The 17,197-nt window shown below is 40.6% G+C and overlaps 18 non-coding genes across 18 annotated transcripts; all 18 read right to left on the reverse strand.

The window, feature by feature from the left end:
* Positions 1-381: 381 nt before the first annotated feature.
* LOC124319309 lies at positions 382-573 on the reverse strand. The gene has a single exon (XR_006913008.1). It is a non-coding gene; the product is annotated as a U2 spliceosomal RNA (small nuclear RNA).
* Positions 574-1,085: 512 nt separating this feature from the next.
* Positions 1,086-1,307, reverse strand: LOC124319318. The gene has a single exon (XR_006913017.1). It is a non-coding gene; the product is annotated as a small nucleolar RNA U3 (small nucleolar RNA).
* Positions 1,308-2,062: 755 nt separating this feature from the next.
* Positions 2,063-2,181, reverse strand: LOC124319297. The gene has a single exon (XR_006912996.1). It is a non-coding gene; the product is annotated as a 5S ribosomal RNA (ribosomal RNA).
* Positions 2,182-5,142: 2,961 nt separating this feature from the next.
* LOC124319296 lies at positions 5,143-5,261 on the reverse strand. Its single transcript, XR_006912995.1, has one exon. It is a non-coding gene; the product is annotated as a 5S ribosomal RNA (ribosomal RNA).
* Positions 5,262-5,464: 203 nt separating this feature from the next.
* On the reverse strand, positions 5,465-5,587 carry LOC124319325. Its single transcript, XR_006913025.1, has one exon. It is a non-coding gene; the product is annotated as a U5 spliceosomal RNA (small nuclear RNA).
* A 574-nt stretch (positions 5,588-6,161) lies between these two features.
* LOC124319321 lies at positions 6,162-6,303 on the reverse strand. Its single transcript, XR_006913021.1, has one exon. It is a non-coding gene; the product is annotated as a U4 spliceosomal RNA (small nuclear RNA).
* A 686-nt stretch (positions 6,304-6,989) lies between these two features.
* LOC124319303 lies at positions 6,990-7,153 on the reverse strand. Its single transcript, XR_006913003.1, has one exon. It is a non-coding gene; the product is annotated as a U1 spliceosomal RNA (small nuclear RNA).
* A 509-nt stretch (positions 7,154-7,662) lies between these two features.
* Positions 7,663-7,853, reverse strand: LOC124319310. Its single transcript, XR_006913010.1, has one exon. It is a non-coding gene; the product is annotated as a U2 spliceosomal RNA (small nuclear RNA).
* A 510-nt stretch (positions 7,854-8,363) lies between these two features.
* LOC124319314 lies at positions 8,364-8,585 on the reverse strand. The gene has a single exon (XR_006913014.1). It is a non-coding gene; the product is annotated as a small nucleolar RNA U3 (small nucleolar RNA).
* Positions 8,586-9,339: 754 nt separating this feature from the next.
* On the reverse strand, positions 9,340-9,458 carry LOC124319298. The gene has a single exon (XR_006912997.1). It is a non-coding gene; the product is annotated as a 5S ribosomal RNA (ribosomal RNA).
* A 2,474-nt stretch (positions 9,459-11,932) lies between these two features.
* LOC124319308 lies at positions 11,933-12,051 on the reverse strand. The gene has a single exon (XR_006913007.1). It is a non-coding gene; the product is annotated as a 5S ribosomal RNA (ribosomal RNA).
* Positions 12,052-12,254: 203 nt separating this feature from the next.
* LOC124319326 lies at positions 12,255-12,377 on the reverse strand. Its single transcript, XR_006913027.1, has one exon. It is a non-coding gene; the product is annotated as a U5 spliceosomal RNA (small nuclear RNA).
* Positions 12,378-12,951: 574 nt separating this feature from the next.
* Positions 12,952-13,093, reverse strand: LOC124319322. The gene has a single exon (XR_006913022.1). It is a non-coding gene; the product is annotated as a U4 spliceosomal RNA (small nuclear RNA).
* A 686-nt stretch (positions 13,094-13,779) lies between these two features.
* On the reverse strand, positions 13,780-13,943 carry LOC124319305. Its single transcript, XR_006913004.1, has one exon. It is a non-coding gene; the product is annotated as a U1 spliceosomal RNA (small nuclear RNA).
* A 509-nt stretch (positions 13,944-14,452) lies between these two features.
* On the reverse strand, positions 14,453-14,643 carry LOC124319311. The gene has a single exon (XR_006913011.1). It is a non-coding gene; the product is annotated as a U2 spliceosomal RNA (small nuclear RNA).
* A 510-nt stretch (positions 14,644-15,153) lies between these two features.
* On the reverse strand, positions 15,154-15,375 carry LOC124319316. The gene has a single exon (XR_006913015.1). It is a non-coding gene; the product is annotated as a small nucleolar RNA U3 (small nucleolar RNA).
* Positions 15,376-16,129: 754 nt separating this feature from the next.
* LOC124319299 lies at positions 16,130-16,248 on the reverse strand. Its single transcript, XR_006912999.1, has one exon. It is a non-coding gene; the product is annotated as a 5S ribosomal RNA (ribosomal RNA).
* Positions 16,249-16,865: 617 nt separating this feature from the next.
* On the reverse strand, positions 16,866-16,984 carry LOC124319300. The gene has a single exon (XR_006913000.1). It is a non-coding gene; the product is annotated as a 5S ribosomal RNA (ribosomal RNA).
* Positions 16,985-17,197: the final 213 nt, after the last annotated feature.

A 17,197-nucleotide genomic window follows, 5' to 3' on the forward strand; every position in this document is an offset into this window, starting at 1 on the left:
AATTACGAACTCGAGCAAAATATAGTAAATAAAGCTCAGTATTTATTTCATGGTCTTGATCTTTGCAAATACTTTTCAAGAAACTTGTTTTTTTTCATTTGGTCGTCCAATTGGCAAATAAGAAAATAAGAAAATCGACTTTTCATATGAAAATACACGCATCTTCATATTTTAAAAAAAAACATCACATCGAAAGATGAACAGTACTAATTAGTTAACACAATCAAGTACGTATTTTTTTATGCTTTTCTTGATATTACGAAAAAAATACAATTAGAAAAAATTACAAACATGTCTACAGGACAGTTTTGCAATTATACATGGTCTTTTATTATACGGTGCTAAGACAATTTCTGTTTTATTCAATATGTTCTCCCTCATAGAGGGTGAGCCGATCCCGGAGGTACTGCAATACCGGGTCAACCCGTGGCGGGAGCAGTGCAAGCACTGTATTCCCCACCGTATGCCAAAAATCAGTTTAATATTCTGGGGTCCATTTGAACCCGTATCAGATATTAAGCTGATAAGAACAGATACTACACTTTGATCTTAGCCAAAAGGCCGAGAAGCGATAATGTTACAAGGATTACTGCCCAAAATAACCACTGAGGTTCAACACATTTCCGGTGGTGTACGAAGAATACTCATATCACTCAAAACATTCAAGAAATGCTATAAAATATTGAGTTGTTCATTTTTCCAGACGCGACCACTTGATGCTTATAAAGTTCATTTTCATTTGTTTTAATTATGCTCATACTGTATTAAGGGAGATACAATTTACGCTGAAGGCGTTGCAAATTTTACTCTCGTTATCACACTAGGTCCTTTTTTTTCAGAATATGGCTTTGCCACGCCACCTGACGACAAAAGCTCTGAACGATAATTAATCATGATTAAATAACAATAACTAAAAAGAATGCAATACGATCATAAAGTCATGACACATCCTCAAATTGACCAACCTCACTTTCACAATTTATTTTGCCATACAAGCAGATGATTTAAGGACACGAATACCTGGAATTATTATTAAGATGTATCTCTTTAGATTTTCAAGAATTTAAATTTGTTTTATCATCTCAACCACTCTGAACACGCTAGTTTCCTTCGCTATTTCACATGGATTTAACGGAAACGGTCCTCAATGACTGTGTTTTGATGCTGTCGAGACAGCTACACTCACAGCCTGTTTCACGCTCAGAAACCAGCGTCTTAACTCGTCATCGTGGGTTGAAAGGAGACAAGTTTCTGGTGGGAAACAAGTCAAGATATACTACAGAAATGATCCTGTGAAGTATGATCTTAAATGCAATGTTATTTTGCAGAACTCTAAATAAGGTTTGTACGATCAATGAGCTTTGGGCGTAAATTACAGTGCATAGATCGATATTTCGGAATATTAAATTGAGATTTGCAATACTTGACGCACACAGTACATACATTGTCAGGTCTTGCATTTTGTTCATTTATTGAAACACCGAGAAGCTCTTTAATAGTTATAGAACAAGTGACGAGACCAATTTTGGACACAATAAAGAATCCGCGTGCTCATCAAATCAATTTATTACAGTAATGTATTATCGATTGAGAGCCCATTTATCAGCTGGGTGTTTGGCGTGCACCTATAATCCTGCTTCGGGGAGGCTTGGTAGAGTGGATGGCTTGAGTTTAGGAGCCCTGTTTCGTGATACCGCATGTTGATCAGGTGCCCGCACTAAGCTTGACATCAGCATGGATCTGCTAGAGGAATCTAGTAGGTGCAGGTTAGCTAAGGAGGAGCGTAGTGGGTCAGGAGGGAAACCTAGCAGCCAAAAGTTCCCGTGTTCGGCAGTAGTGGGATCGTGCCAGTGAGTGGGCGTCATGCAACAGCCTCAACAAAATAGCCAAACCTCTATCTTTTTTTTTGTCGTTAAAACTACCGAGATCAAACAAACATGCGTTCTACAATATATGGTATCATTAATCAAAGTCCCAGCAATACCCTTTTCAACTAATACCTAAAGAATACATTATATTCCATGTCTCATCTAACTTGGGGAGCAAAAATAAAATTACACCATGCCAACAGCATCCCGTATTCCCAAGCGGTCACCCATCCAAGTACTAACGGGACCCGACATAGCTTAACTTCCGGGAGCTGACGAGACCGGGTGAGTTCTATGTGGTGTGGCCGTTGACATCAATTCAGTCGCCATTACCCGACCATATTCGCCTCTAAATCTAGTTCTAATGCTTGCTTACTTTCTGTTCGAAATACACACCAACCTTAGCCAAACAAACGAGGACATATAAGTACATTTGTCAATGGACAACCGAATATAAAATTTGATAATATTTCCAAACGCCACTATTTTTGGCTAACTGTCATTTTTAATTTTCTCGTTCCGGGGATGTCCGATCAATGAGCCAACAATCCAAGTGTCATAAGGCTAACGATTGCTTCCCTTACTTAGCTTGCGTTGCATAAGGATCTCAGAGTCAGAGAGATTAGATAGAGCTGCCCGAAGAAACCACCAACGTACAAGCCTCTCGGCTGTGCCGTGCGCTTCGCGCTTTACTTAGCTTGCGTTGCATAAGGATCTCAGAGCCAGAGAGATTAGATAGAGCTGCCCGAAGAAACCACCAACGTACAAGCCTCTCGGCTGTGCCGTGCGCTTCGCGCACGGCGTTTCAAATATCTTTCAGCAACAAAGAGGTTGGAGGACGTCTAGTAGCCTCTCGGCTGTACTTTCTGTTCGAAATACACACCAACCTTAGCCAAACAAACGAGGACATATAAGTACATTTGTCAATGGACAACCGAATATAAAATTTGATAATATTTCCAAACGCCACTATTTTTGGCTAACTGTCATTTTTAATTTTCTCGTTCCGGGGATGTCCGATCAATGAGCCAACAATCCAAGTGTCATAAGGCTAACGATTGCTTCCCTTACTTAGCTTGCGTTGCATAAGGATCTCAGAGTCAGAGAGATTAGATAGAGCTGCCCGAAGAAACCACCAACGTACAAGCCTCTCGGCTGTGCCGTGCGCTTCGCGCTTTACTTAGCTTGCGTTGCATAAGGATCTCAGAGCCAGAGAGATTAGATAGAGCTGCCCGAAGAAACCACCAACGTACAAGCCTCTCGGCTGTACGTTAAAACGAGGACATATAAGTACATTTGTCAATGGACAACCGAATATAAAATTTGATAATATTTCCAAACGCCACTATTTTTGGCTAACTGTCATTTTTAATTTTCTCGTTCCGGGGATGTCCGATCAATGAGCCAACAATCCAAGTGTCATAAGGCTAACGATTGCTTCCCTTACTTAGCTTGCGTTGCATAAGGATCTCAGAGTCAGAGAGATTAGATAGAGCTGCCCGAAGAAACCACCAACGTACAAGCCTCTCGGCTGTGTCGTGCGCTTCGCGCTTTACTTAGCTTGCGTTGCATAAGGATCTCAGAGCCAGAGAGATTAGATAGAGCTGCCCGAAGAAACCACCAACGTACAAGCCTCTCGGCTGTACGTTAAAACGAGGACATATAAGTACATTTGTCAATGGACAACCGAATATAAAATTTGATAATATTTCCAAACGCCACTATTTTTGGCTAACTGTCATTTTTAATTTTCTCGTTCCGGGGATGTCCGATCAATGAGCCAACAATCCAAGTGTCATAAGGCTAACGATTGCTTCCCTTACTTAGCTTGCGTTGCATAAGGATCTCAGAGTCAGAGAGATTAGATAGAGCTGCCCGAAGAAACCACCAACGTACAAGCCTCTCGGCTGTGCCGTGCGCTTCGCGCTTTACTTAGCTTGCGTTGCATAAGGATCTCAGAGCCAGAGAGATTAGATAGAGCTGCCCGAAGAAACCACCAACGTACAAGCCTCTCGGCTGTGCCGTGCGCTTCGCGCACGGCGTTTCAAATATCTTTCAGCAACAAAGAGGTTGGAGGACGTCTAGTAGCCTCTCGGCTGTACTTTCTGTTCGAAATACACACCAACCTTAGCCAAACAAACGAGGACATATAAGTACATTTGTCAATGGACAACCGAATATAAAATTTGATAATATTTCCAAACGCCACTATTTTTGGCTAACTGTCATTTTTAATTTTCTCGTTCCGGGGATGTCCGATCAATGAGCCAACAATCCAAGTGTCATAAGGCTAACGATTGCTTCCCTTACTTAGCTTGCGTTGCATAAGGATCTCAGAGTCAGAGAGATTAGATAGAGCTGCCCGAAGAAACCACCAACGTACAAGCCTCTCGGCTGTGCCGTGCGCTTCGCGCTTTACTTAGCTTGCGTTGCATAAGGATCTCAGAGCCAGAGAGATTAGATAGAGCTGCCCGAAGAAACCACCAACGTACAAGCCTCTCGGCTGTGCCGTGCGCTTCGCGCACGGCGTTTCAAATATCTTTCAGCAACAAAGAGGTTGGAGGACGTCTAGTAGCCTCTCGGCTGTACTTTCTGTTCGAAATACACACCAACCTTAGCCAAACAAACGAGGACATATAAGTACATTTGTCAATGGACAACCGAATATAAAATTTGATAATATTTCCAAACGCCACTATTTTTGGCTAACTGTCATTTTTAATTTTCTCGTTCCGGGGATGTCCGATCAATGAGCCAACAATCCAAGTGTCATAAGGCTAACGATTGCTTCCCTTACTTAGCTTGCGTTGCATAAGGATCTCAGAGTCAGAGAGATTAGATAGAGCTGCCCGAAGAAACCACCAACGTACAAGCCTCTCGGCTGTGCCGTGCGCTTCGCGCTTTACTTAGCTTGCGTTGCATAAGGATCTCAGAGCCAGAGAGATTAGATAGAGCTGCCCGAAGAAACCACCAACGTACAAGCCTCTCGGCTGTGCCGTGCGCTTCGCGCACGGCGTTTCAAATATCTTTCAGCAACAAAGAGGTTGGAGGACGTCTAGTAGCCTCTCGGCTGTGCCGTGCGCTTCGCGCACGGCGTTTCAAATATCTTTCAGCAACAAAGAGGTTGGAGGACGTCTAGTAGGCAATATCCAGTAAAAAATACGTTCCTTCCATTTTCAACTAATGCCAAAATAATACATTGTAGTCCATGTAGTATCACCCATCTTGGGAAGCACTTCAATTCAATTGGATTCACAAAAATAAAATAATTCCATGCCAACAGCATCCCGTATTCCCAAGCGGTCACCCATCCAAGTACTAACGGGACCCGACATAGCTTAACTTCCGGGAGCTGACGAGACCGGGTGAGTTCTATGTGGTATGGCCGTTGACATTAAACTAGACGCAATTACCCGACCATATTCGCCTCTAATCTATTACTTGTGCTTGAGATTTATCTTTTTGAAATACACACTAATCTTACCAAAACCACCGAAAAACTATCAGTTTGTCATTTTACAAATGTTGTCAGTATGTAGTAGTAGAATATCTTTGTTTCCGCATACAGACGTTTTTAATTTTTCATTTATTCAAAGTGCCCAATCAGAAGACCGGGCGTTAAAAAAATAAGTCATATAGACTCATCAATGCTCCTAACCACGGAAATCTTTAGTAAAAGGCGAAAGATTTATCCGGGTATTGATTAGAAACCAGAGTAAATAACAGTGGTATGCCTTGTATTTATATTCATTTCAAAATTTTGAAGTGCGCTTGTAAGGTTTTTTTTCGAAACATGCGTTTACATATCAAAATCCTTGTGCAATTCTTTATCAATGGGTACAGTTATTTTAAAGTAAATATCATGTATAAAGCTCGTTAACATGTTTTTGAACGAAACAGTTGTGCGCAGTGTTATTTTTGAAAAAAATGAACGATCTTTATGGTACAAGCCCAACACGTAGGTGGTGGGATCAGATGTTTACCCCGACATTCACCCTACAGCGGTTAACAATTTATTGAACTTCCCCTTTAAACATGGTGGAATCTTTTCACCTTGTCATTTGGAATCACCTTTTCAAATATTTTCCCCGTGTTCACAATGTTCCAACTGACTGATATTAATGGCCTTCAGCGAACGAATTAATCAGCCTTGTCTGACGTGCAATACCAACTAAATGGAAACAAAAATCACTTATACGATTTCACTTTCACCGTTTAATGTTATAAACACACTATGCAACACTCCAATTTTTCTAACTGACTGTAATTTTTTTTTTCTTGTACGCTGAAATGCTCCTGATGGAGCTATCAAAAATTGCCGACGACAAAGATTATTTCACTTCATCGTGGCGGGGTATTGGTTAAAGTTTTCAACTAGCAATAATCACACCTCGGGAGACCCTCATTGGTTATGATATTGCCACTGCGCAAAGCTAAATTATAATCAGAAAAGCAAGTCTACTTAAGCATTTGCTGAATTCGTTCTGCTTGGACGTGTTGGACCAACAATTTCGTTCAGAAATATTCATTTAGATTACCCTAGGCAAATTTTAATTTCCATCTCCCATTGGACTAATACCAACAGGGGACAGTTCATTACATACATGAAATAATTTTTGTCTTAATATCGGGTCAAATACTTGAAATTCTGTAAATGTGTATTTTTCTTCCATACATTTCAACAACTTCCTGCACACACAAAAAAAGGGAGGGGGAATTTCAGGTTTTCATTCCAAATTGTTTTTCACATTATGAACTATTGAAGTGAGCGAGCATTACTTTCCAACCAAACAAAATTTATAGTTAATCTGCGTGTTGACGTGAAAAATCAGTTTTCAGTGCCGTGACCAGGATTCGAACCTGGGTTACTACGGATTCATATCTAGTAGGTACCACAACGTAGGGTCCTAACCACTAGACGATCACGGCCAATCCATTGGCCATGATGATTTATATTAAAGTAGCTAAACATGAATTTCATTACTTTGTTGTTTCTTCCCAGAAAGAAAATCTGATGCTTCGCGTATTCCCAAGCGGTCAACCCTACCGTTTACTAACGGGACCAGATTTAGTTCAACTTCCGGCAGATGACAAGAATTTTTCTTACATTTATAGTGTGTTCAGGGAACGGCGCGAACGCAGTCCCCCACTACCAAAAATTGTACTCCCGAGTTAATCACATTTGGATTAATCGCAAGGGTCAGCCCATCCTTAGTGCAATGGAAAGGCCTCGCCCTGGAGGAACCACCTTGGTGATCATGGTTGCCTCTGAGCCAGGTAAGTATGATTGTGGATGCTTTTTCACTTTGTTTAATACTTTGTATACAGCAGAACAATATTGACAAAGAGTGTTCAAGTATTTGACTGACGTTTAGAGAATACCACCCACTTTCTTTCATCGACTTGAATTACGAACTCGAGCAAAATATAGTAAATAAAGCTCAGTATTTATTTCATGGTCTTGATCTTTGCAAATACTTTTCAAGAAACAAATTGCTTGTTTTTTTTCATTTGGTCGTCCAATTGGCAAATAAGAAAATAAGAAAATCGACTTTTCATATGAAAATACACGCATCTTCATATTTTAAAAAAAAACATCACATCGAAAGATGAACAGTACTAATTAGTTAACACAATCAAGTACGTATTTTTTTATGCTTTTCTTGATATTACGAAAAAAATACAATTAGAAAAAATTACAAACATGTCTACATGACAGTTTTGCAATTATACATGGTCTTTTATTATACGGTGCTAAGACAATTTCTGTTTTATTCAATATGTTCTCCCTCATAGAGGGTGAGCCGATCCCGGAGGTACTGCAATACCGGGTCAACCCGTGGCGGGAGCAGTGCAAGCACTGTATTCCCACCGTATGCCAAAAATCAGTTTAATATTCTGGGGTCCATTTGAACCCGTATCAGATATTAAGCTGATAAGAACAGATACTACACTTTGATCTTAGCCAAAAGGCCGAGAAGCGATAATGTTACAAGGATTACTGCCCAAAATAACCACTGAGGTTCAACACATTTCCGGTGGTGTACGAAGAATACTCATATCACTCAAAACATTCAAGAAATGCTATAAAATATTGAGTTGTTCATTTTTCCAGACGCGACCACTTGATGCTTATAAAGTTCATTTTCATTTGTTTTATTATGCTCATACTGTATTAAGGGAGATACAATTTACGCTGAAGGCGTTGCAAATTTTACTCTCGTTATCACACTAGGTCCTTTTTTTTCAGAATATGGCTTTGCCACGCCACCTGACGACAAAAGCTCTGAACGATAATTAATCATGATTAAATAACAATAACTAAAAGAATGCAATACGATCATAAAGTCATGACACATCCTCAAATTGACCAACCTCACTTTCACAATTTATTTTGCCATACAAGCAGATGATTTAAGGACACGAATACCTGGAATTATTATTAAGATGTATCTCTTTAGATTTTCAAGAATTTAAATTTGTTTTATCATCTCAACCACTCTGAACACGCTAGTTTCCTTCCGCTATTTCACATGGATTTAACGGAAACGGTCCTCAATGACTGTGTTTGATGCTGTCGAGACAGCTACACTCACAGCCTGTTTCACGCTCAGAAACCAGCGTCTTAACTCGTCATCGTGGGTTGAAAGGAGACAAGTTTCTGGTGGGAAACAAGTCAAGATATACTACAGAAATGATCCTGTGAAGTATGATCTTAAATGCAATGTTATTTTGCAGAACTCTAAATAAGGTTTGTACGATCAATGAGCTTTGGCGTAAATTACAGTGCATAGATCGATATTTCGGAATATTAAATTGAGATTTGCAATACTTGACGCACACAGTACATACATTGTCAGGTCTTGCATTTTGTTCATTTATTGAAACACCGAGAAGCTCTTTAATAGTTATAGAACAAGTGACGAGACCAATTTTGGACACAATAAAGAATCCGCGTGCTCATCAAATCAATTTATTACAGTAATGTATTATCGATTGAGAGCCCATTTATCAGCTGGGTGTTTGGCGTGCACCTATAATCCTGCTTCGGGGAGGCTTGGTAGAGTGGATGGCTTGAGTTTAGGAGCCCTGTTTCGTGATACCGCATGTTGATCAGGTGCCCGCACTAAGCTTGACATCAGCATGGATCTGCTAGAGGAATCTAGTAGGTGCAGGTTAGCTAAGGAGGAGCGTAGTGGGTCAGGAGGGAAACCTAGCAGCCAAAAGTTCCCGTGTTCGGCAGTAGTGGGATCGTGCCAGTGAGTGGGCGTCATGCAACAGCCTCAACAAAATAGCCAAACCTCTATCTTTTTTTTTGTCGTTAAAACTACCGAGATCAAACAAACATGCGTTCTACAATATATGGTATCATTAATCAAAGTCCCAGCAATACCCTTTTCAACTAATACCTAAAGAATACATTATATTCCATGTCTCATCTAACTTGGGGAGCAAAAATAAAATTACACCATGCCAACAGCATCCCGTATTCCCAAGCGGTCACCCATCCAAGTACTAACGGGACCCGACATAGCTTAACTTCCGGGAGCTGACGAGACCGGGTGAGTTCTATGTGGTGTGGCCGTTGACATCAATTCAGTCGCCATTACCCGACCATATTCGCCTCTAAATCTAGTTCTAATGCTTGCTTACTTTCTGTTCGAAATACACACCAACCTTAGCCAAACAAACGAGGACATATAAGTACATTTGTCAATGGACAACCGAATATAAAATTTGATAATATTTCCAAACGCCACTATTTTTGGCTAACTGTCATTTTTAATTTTCTCGTTCCGGGGATGTCCGATCAATGAGCCAACAATCCAAGTGTCATAAGGCTAACGATTGCTTCCCTTACTTAGCTTGCGTTGCATAAGGATCTCAGAGTCAGAGAGATTAGATAGAGCTGCCCGAAGAAACCACCAACGTACAAGCCTCTCGGCTGTGCCGTGCGCTTCGCGCTTTACTTAGCTTGCGTTGCATAAGGATCTCAGAGCCAGAGAGATTAGATAGAGCTGCCCGAAGAAACCACCAACGTACAAGCCTCTCGGCTGTACGTTAAAACGAGGACATATAAGTACATTTGTCAATGGACAACCGAATATAAAATTTGATAATATTTCCAAACGCCACTATTTTTGGCTAACTGTCATTTTTAATTTTCTCGTTCCGGGGATGTCCGATCAATGAGCCAACAATCCAAGTGTCATAAGGCTAACGATTGCTTCCCTTACTTAGCTTGCGTTGCATAAGGATCTCAGAGTCAGAGAGATTAGATAGAGCTGCCCGAAGAAACCACCAACGTACAAGCCTCTCGGCTGTGTCGTGCGCTTCGCGCTTTACTTAGCTTGCGTTGCATAAGGATCTCAGAGCCAGAGAGATTAGATAGAGCTGCCCGAAGAAACCACCAACGTACAAGCCTCTCGGCTGTACGTTAAAACGAGGACATATAAGTACATTTGTCAATGGACAACCGAATATAAAATTTGATAATATTTCCAAACGCCACTATTTTTGGCTAACTGTCATTTTTAATTTTCTCGTTCCGGGGATGTCCGATCAATGAGCCAACAATCCAAGTGTCATAAGGCTAACGATTGCTTCCCTTACTTAGCTTGCGTTGCATAAGGATCTCAGAGTCAGAGAGATTAGATAGAGCTGCCCGAAGAAACCACCAACGTACAAGCCTCTCGGCTGTGCCGTGCGCTTCGCGCTTTACTTAGCTTGCGTTGCATAAGGATCTCAGAGCCAGAGAGATTAGATAGAGCTGCCCGAAGAAACCACCAACGTACAAGCCTCTCGGCTGTGCCGTGCGCTTCGCGCACGGCGTTTCAAATATCTTTCAGCAACAAAGAGGTTGGAGGACGTCTAGTAGCCTCTCGGCTGTACTTTCTGTTCGAAATACACACCAACCTTAGCCAAACAAACGAGGACATATAAGTACATTTGTCAATGGACAACCGAATATAAAATTTGATAATATTTCCAAACGCCACTATTTTTGGCTAACTGTCATTTTTAATTTTCTCGTTCCGGGGATGTCCGATCAATGAGCCAACAATCCAAGTGTCATAAGGCTAACGATTGCTTCCCTTACTTAGCTTGCGTTGCATAAGGATCTCAGAGTCAGAGAGATTAGATAGAGCTGCCCGAAGAAACCACCAACGTACAAGCCTCTCGGCTGTGCCGTGCGCTTCGCGCTTTACTTAGCTTGCGTTGCATAAGGATCTCAGAGCCAGAGAGATTAGATAGAGCTGCCCGAAGAAACCACCAACGTACAAGCCTCTCGGCTGTGCCGTGCGCTTCGCGCACGGCGTTTCAAATATCTTTCAGCAACAAAGAGGTTGGAGGACGTCTAGTAGCCTCTCGGCTGTACTTTCTGTTCGAAATACACACCAACCTTAGCCAAACAAACGAGGACATATAAGTACATTTGTCAATGGACAACCGAATATAAAATTTGATAATATTTCCAAACGCCACTATTTTTGGCTAACTGTCATTTTTAATTTTCTCGTTCCGGGGATGTCCGATCAATGAGCCAACAATCCAAGTGTCATAAGGCTAACGATTGCTTCCCTTACTTAGCTTGCGTTGCATAAGGATCTCAGAGTCAGAGAGATTAGATAGAGCTGCCCGAAGAAACCACCAACGTACAAGCCTCTCGGCTGTGCCGTGCGCTTCGCGCTTTACTTAGCTTGCGTTGCATAAGGATCTCAGAGCCAGAGAGATTAGATAGAGCTGCCCGAAGAAACCACCAACGTACAAGCCTCTCGGCTGTGCCGTGCGCTTCGCGCACGGCGTTTCAAATATCTTTCAGCAACAAAGAGGTTGGAGGACGTCTAGTAGCCTCTCGGCTGTGCCGTGCGCTTCGCGCACGGCGTTTCAAATATCTTTCAGCAACAAAGAGGTTGGAGGACGTCTAGTAGGCAATATCCAGTAAAAAATACGTTCCTTCCATTTTCAACTAATGCCAAAATAATACATTGTAGTCCATGTAGTATCACCCATCTTGGGAAGCACTTCAATTCAATTGGATTCACAAAAATAAAATAATTCCATGCCAACAGCATCCCGTATTCCCAAGCGGTCACCCATCCAAGTACTAACGGGACCCGACATAGCTTAACTTCCGGGAGCTGACGAGACCGGGTGAGTTCTATGTGGTATGGCCGTTGACATTAAACTAGACGCAATTACCCGACCATATTCGCCTCTAATCTATTACTTGTGCTTGAGATTTATCTTTTTGAAATACACACTAATCTTACCAAAACCACCGAAAAACTATCAGTTTGTCATTTTACAAATGTTGTCAGTATGTAGTAGTAGAATATCTTTGTTTCCGCATACAGACGTTTTTAATTTTTCATTTATTCAAAGTGCCCAATCAGAAGACCGGGCGTTAAAAAAATAAGTCATATAGACTCATCAATGCTCCTAACCACGGAAATCTTTAGTAAAAGGCGAAAGATTTATCCGGGTATTGATTAGAAACCAGAGTAAATAACAGTGGTATGCCTTGTATTTATATTCATTTCAAAATTTTGAAGTGCGCTTGTAAGGTTTTTTTTCGAAACATGCGTTTACATATCAAAATCCTTGTGCAATTCTTTATCAATGGGTACAGTTATTTTAAAGTAAATATCATGTATAAAGCTCGTTAACATGTTTTTGAACGAAACAGTTGTGCGCAGTGTTATTTTTGAAAAAAATGAACGATCTTTATGGTACAAGCCCAACACGTAGGTGGTGGGATCAGATGTTTACCCCGACATTCACCCTACAGCGGTTAACAATTTATTGAACTTCCCCTTTAAACATGGTGGAATCTTTTCACCTTGTCATTTGGAATCACCTTTTCAAATATTTTCCCCGTGTTCACAATGTTCCAACTGACTGATATTAATGGCCTTCAGCGAACGAATTAATCAGCCTTGTCTGACGTGCAATACCAACTAAATGGAAACAAAAATCACTTATACGATTTCACTTTCACCGTTTAATGTTATAAACACACTATGCAACACTCCAATTTTTCTAACTGACTGTAATTTTTTTTTTCTTGTACGCTGAAATGCTCCTGATGGAGCTATCAAAAATTGCCGACGACAAAGATTATTTCACTTCATCGTGGCGGGGTATTGGTTAAAGTTTTCAACTAGCAATAATCACACCTCGGGAGACCCTCATTGGTTATGATATTGCCACTGCGCAAAGCTAAATTATAATCAGAAAAGCAAGTCTACTTAAGCATTTGCTGAATTCGTTCTGCTTGGACGTGTTGGACCAACAATTTCGTTCAGAAATATTCATTTAGATTACCCTAGGCAAATTTTAATTTCCATCTCCCATTGGACTAATACCAACAGGGGACAGTTCATTACATACATGAAATAATTTTTGTCTTAATATCGGGTCAAATACTTGAAATTCTGTAAATGTGTATTTTTCTTCCATACATTTCAACAACTTCCTGCACACACAAAAAAAGGGAGGGGGAATTTCAGGTTTTCATTCCAAATTGTTTTTCACATTATGAACTATTGAAGTGAGCGAGCATTACTTTCCAACCAAACAAAATTTATAGTTAATCTGCGTGTTGACGTGAAAAATCAGTTTTCAGTGCCGTGACCAGGATTCGAACCTGGGTTACTACGGATTCATATCTAGTAGGTACCACAACGTAGGGTCCTAACCACTAGACGATCACGGCCAATCCATTGGCCATGATGATTTATATTAAAGTAGCTAAACATGAATTTCATTACTTTGTTGTTTCTTCCCAGAAAGAAAATCTGATGCTTCGCGTATTCCCAAGCGGTCAACCCTACCGTTTACTAACGGGACCAGATTTAGTTCAACTTCCGGCAGATGACAAGAATTTTTCTTACATTTATAGTGTGTTCAGGGAACGGCGCGAACGCAGTCCCCCACTACCAAAAATTGTACTCCCGAGTTAATCACATTTGGATTAATCGCAAGGGTCAGCCCATCCTTAGTGCAATGGAAAGGCCTCGCCCTGGAGGAACCACCTTGGTGATCATGGTTGCCTCTGAGCCAGGTAAGTATGATTGTGGATGCTTTTTCACTTTGTTTAATACTTTGTATACAGCAGAACAATATTGACAAAGAGTGTTCAAGTATTTGACTGACGTTTAGAGAATACCACCCACTTTCTTTCATCGACTTGAATTACGAACTCGAGCAAAATATAGTAAATAAAGCTCAGTATTTATTTCATGGTCTTGATCTTTGCAAATACTTTTCAAGAAACAAATTGCTTGTTTTTTTTCATTTGGTCGTCCAATTGGCAAATAAGAAAATAAGAAAATCGACTTTTCATATGAAAATACACGCATCTTCATATTTTAAAAAAAAACATCACATCGAAAGATGAACAGTACTAATTAGTTAACACAATCAAGTACGTATTTTTTTATGCTTTTCTTGATATTACGAAAAAAATACAATTAGAAAAAATTACAAACATGTCTACATGACAGTTTTGCAATTATACATGGTCTTTTATTATACGGTGCTAAGACAATTTCTGTTTTATTCAATATGTTCTCCCTCATAGAGGGTGAGCCGATCCCGGAGGTACTGCAATACCGGGTCAACCCGTGGCGGGAGCAGTGCAAGCACTGTATTCCCACCGTATGCCAAAAATCAGTTTAATATTCTGGGGTCCATTTGAACCCGTATCAGATATTAAGCTGATAAGAACAGATACTACACTTTGATCTTAGCCAAAAGGCCGAGAAGCGATAATGTTACAAGGATTACTGCCCAAAATAACCACTGAGGTTCAACACATTTCCGGTGGTGTACGAAGAATACTCATATCACTCAAAACATTCAAGAAATGCTATAAAATATTGAGTTGTTCATTTTTCCAGACGCGACCACTTGATGCTTATAAAGTTCATTTTCATTTGTTTTATTATGCTCATACTGTATTAAGGGAGATACAATTTACGCTGAAGGCGTTGCAAATTTTACTCTCGTTATCACACTAGGTCCTTTTTTTTCAGAATATGGCTTTGCCACGCCACCTGACGACAAAAGCTCTGAACGATAATTAATCATGATTAAATAACAATAACTAAAAGAATGCAATACGATCATAAAGTCATGACACATCCTCAAATTGACCAACCTCACTTTCACAATTTATTTTGCCATACAAGCAGATGATTTAAGGACACGAATACCTGGAATTATTATTAAGATGTATCTCTTTAGATTTTCAAGAATTTAAATTTGTTTTATCATCTCAACCACTCTGAACACGCTAGTTTCCTTCCGCTATTTCACATGGATTTAACGGAAACGGTCCTCAATGACTGTGTTTGATGCTGTCGAGACAGCTACACTCACAGCCTGTTTCACGCTCAGAAACCAGCGTCTTAACTCGTCATCGTGGGTTGAAAGGAGACAAGTTTCTGGTGGGAAACAAGTCAAGATATACTACAGAAATGATCCTGTGAAGTATGATCTTAAATGCAATGTTATTTTGCAGAACTCTAAATAAGGTTTGTACGATCAATGAGCTTTGGCGTAAATTACAGTGCATAGATCGATATTTCGGAATATTAAATTGAGATTTGCAATACTTGACGCACACAGTACATACATTGTCAGGTCTTGCATTTTGTTCATTTATTGAAACACCGAGAAGCTCTTTAATAGTTATAGAACAAGTGACGAGACCAATTTTGGACACAATAAAGAATCCGCGTGCTCATCAAATCAATTTATTACAGTAATGTATTATCGATTGAGAGCCCATTTATCAGCTGGGTGTTTGGCGTGCACCTATAATCCTGCTTCGGGGAGGCTTGGTAGAGTGGATGGCTTGAGTTTAGGAGCCCTGTTTCGTGATACCGCATGTTGATCAGGTGCCCGCACTAAGCTTGACATCAGCATGGATCTGCTAGAGGAATCTAGTAGGTGCAGGTTAGCTAAGGAGGAGCGTAGTGGGTCAGGAGGGAAACCTAGCAGCCAAAAGTTCCCGTGTTCGGCAGTAGTGGGATCGTGCCAGTGAGTGGGCGTCATGCAACAGCCTCAACAAAATAGCCAAACCTCTATCTTTTTTTTTGTCGTTAAAACTACCGAGATCAAACAAACATGCGTTCTACAATATATGGTATCATTAATCAAAGTCCCAGCAATACCCTTTTCAACTAATACCTAAAGAATACATTATATTCCATGTCTCATCTAACTTGGGGAGCAAAAATAAAATTACACCATGCCAACAGCATCCCGTATTCCCAAGCGGTCACCCATCCAAGTACTAACGGGACCCGACATAGCTTAACTTCCGGGAGCTGACGAGACCGGGTGAGTTCTATGTGGTGTGGCCGTTGACATCAATTCAGTCGCCATTACCCGACCATATTCGCCTCTAAATCTAGTTCTAATGCTTGCTTACTTTCTGTTCGAAATACACACCAACCTTAGCCAAACAAACGAGGACATATAAGTACATTTGTCAATGGACAACCGAATATAAAATTTGATAATATTTCCAAACGCCACTATTTTTGGCTAACTGTCATTTTTAATTTTCTCGTTCCGGGGATGTCCGATCAATGAGCCAACAATCCAAGTGTCATAAGGCTAACGATTGCTTCCCTTACTTAGCTTGCGTTGCATAAGGATCTCAGAGTCAGAGAGATTAGATAGAGCTGCCCGAAGAAACCACCAACGTACAAGCCTCTCGGCTGTGCCGTGCGCTTCGCGCTTTACTTAGCTTGCGTTGCATAAGGATCTCAGAGCCAGAGAGATTAGATAGAGCTGCCCGAAGAAACCACCAACGTACAAGCCTCTCGGCTGTGATCAAATCTGAGATCAAACAAACATGCGTTCTACAATATATGGTATCATTAATCAAAGTCCCAGCAATACCCTTTTCAACTAATACCTAAAGAATACATTATATTCCATGTCTCATCTAACTTGGGGAGCAAAAATAAAATTACACCATGCCAACAGCATCCCGTATTCCCAAGCGGTCACCCATCCAAGTACTAACGGGACCCGACATAGCTTAACTTCCGGGAGCTGACGAGACCGGGTGAGTTCTATGTGGTGTGGCCGTTGACATCAATTCAGTCGCCATTACCCGACCATATTCGCCTCTAAATCTAGTTCTAATGCTTGCTTACTTTCTGTTCGAAATACACACCAACCTTAGCCAAACAAACGAGGACATATAAGTACATTTGTCAATGGACAACCGAATATAAAATTTGATAATATTTCCAAACGCCACTATTTTTGGCTAACTGTCATTTTTAATTTTCTCGTTCCGGGGA

This window comes from Daphnia pulicaria, unplaced genomic scaffold (assembly GCF_021234035.1).
Source record: "Daphnia pulicaria isolate SC F1-1A unplaced genomic scaffold, SC_F0-13Bv2 h1tg000151l, whole genome shotgun sequence".
NCBI classification, from domain to species: Eukaryota; Metazoa; Arthropoda; class Branchiopoda; order Diplostraca; family Daphniidae; genus Daphnia; species Daphnia pulicaria.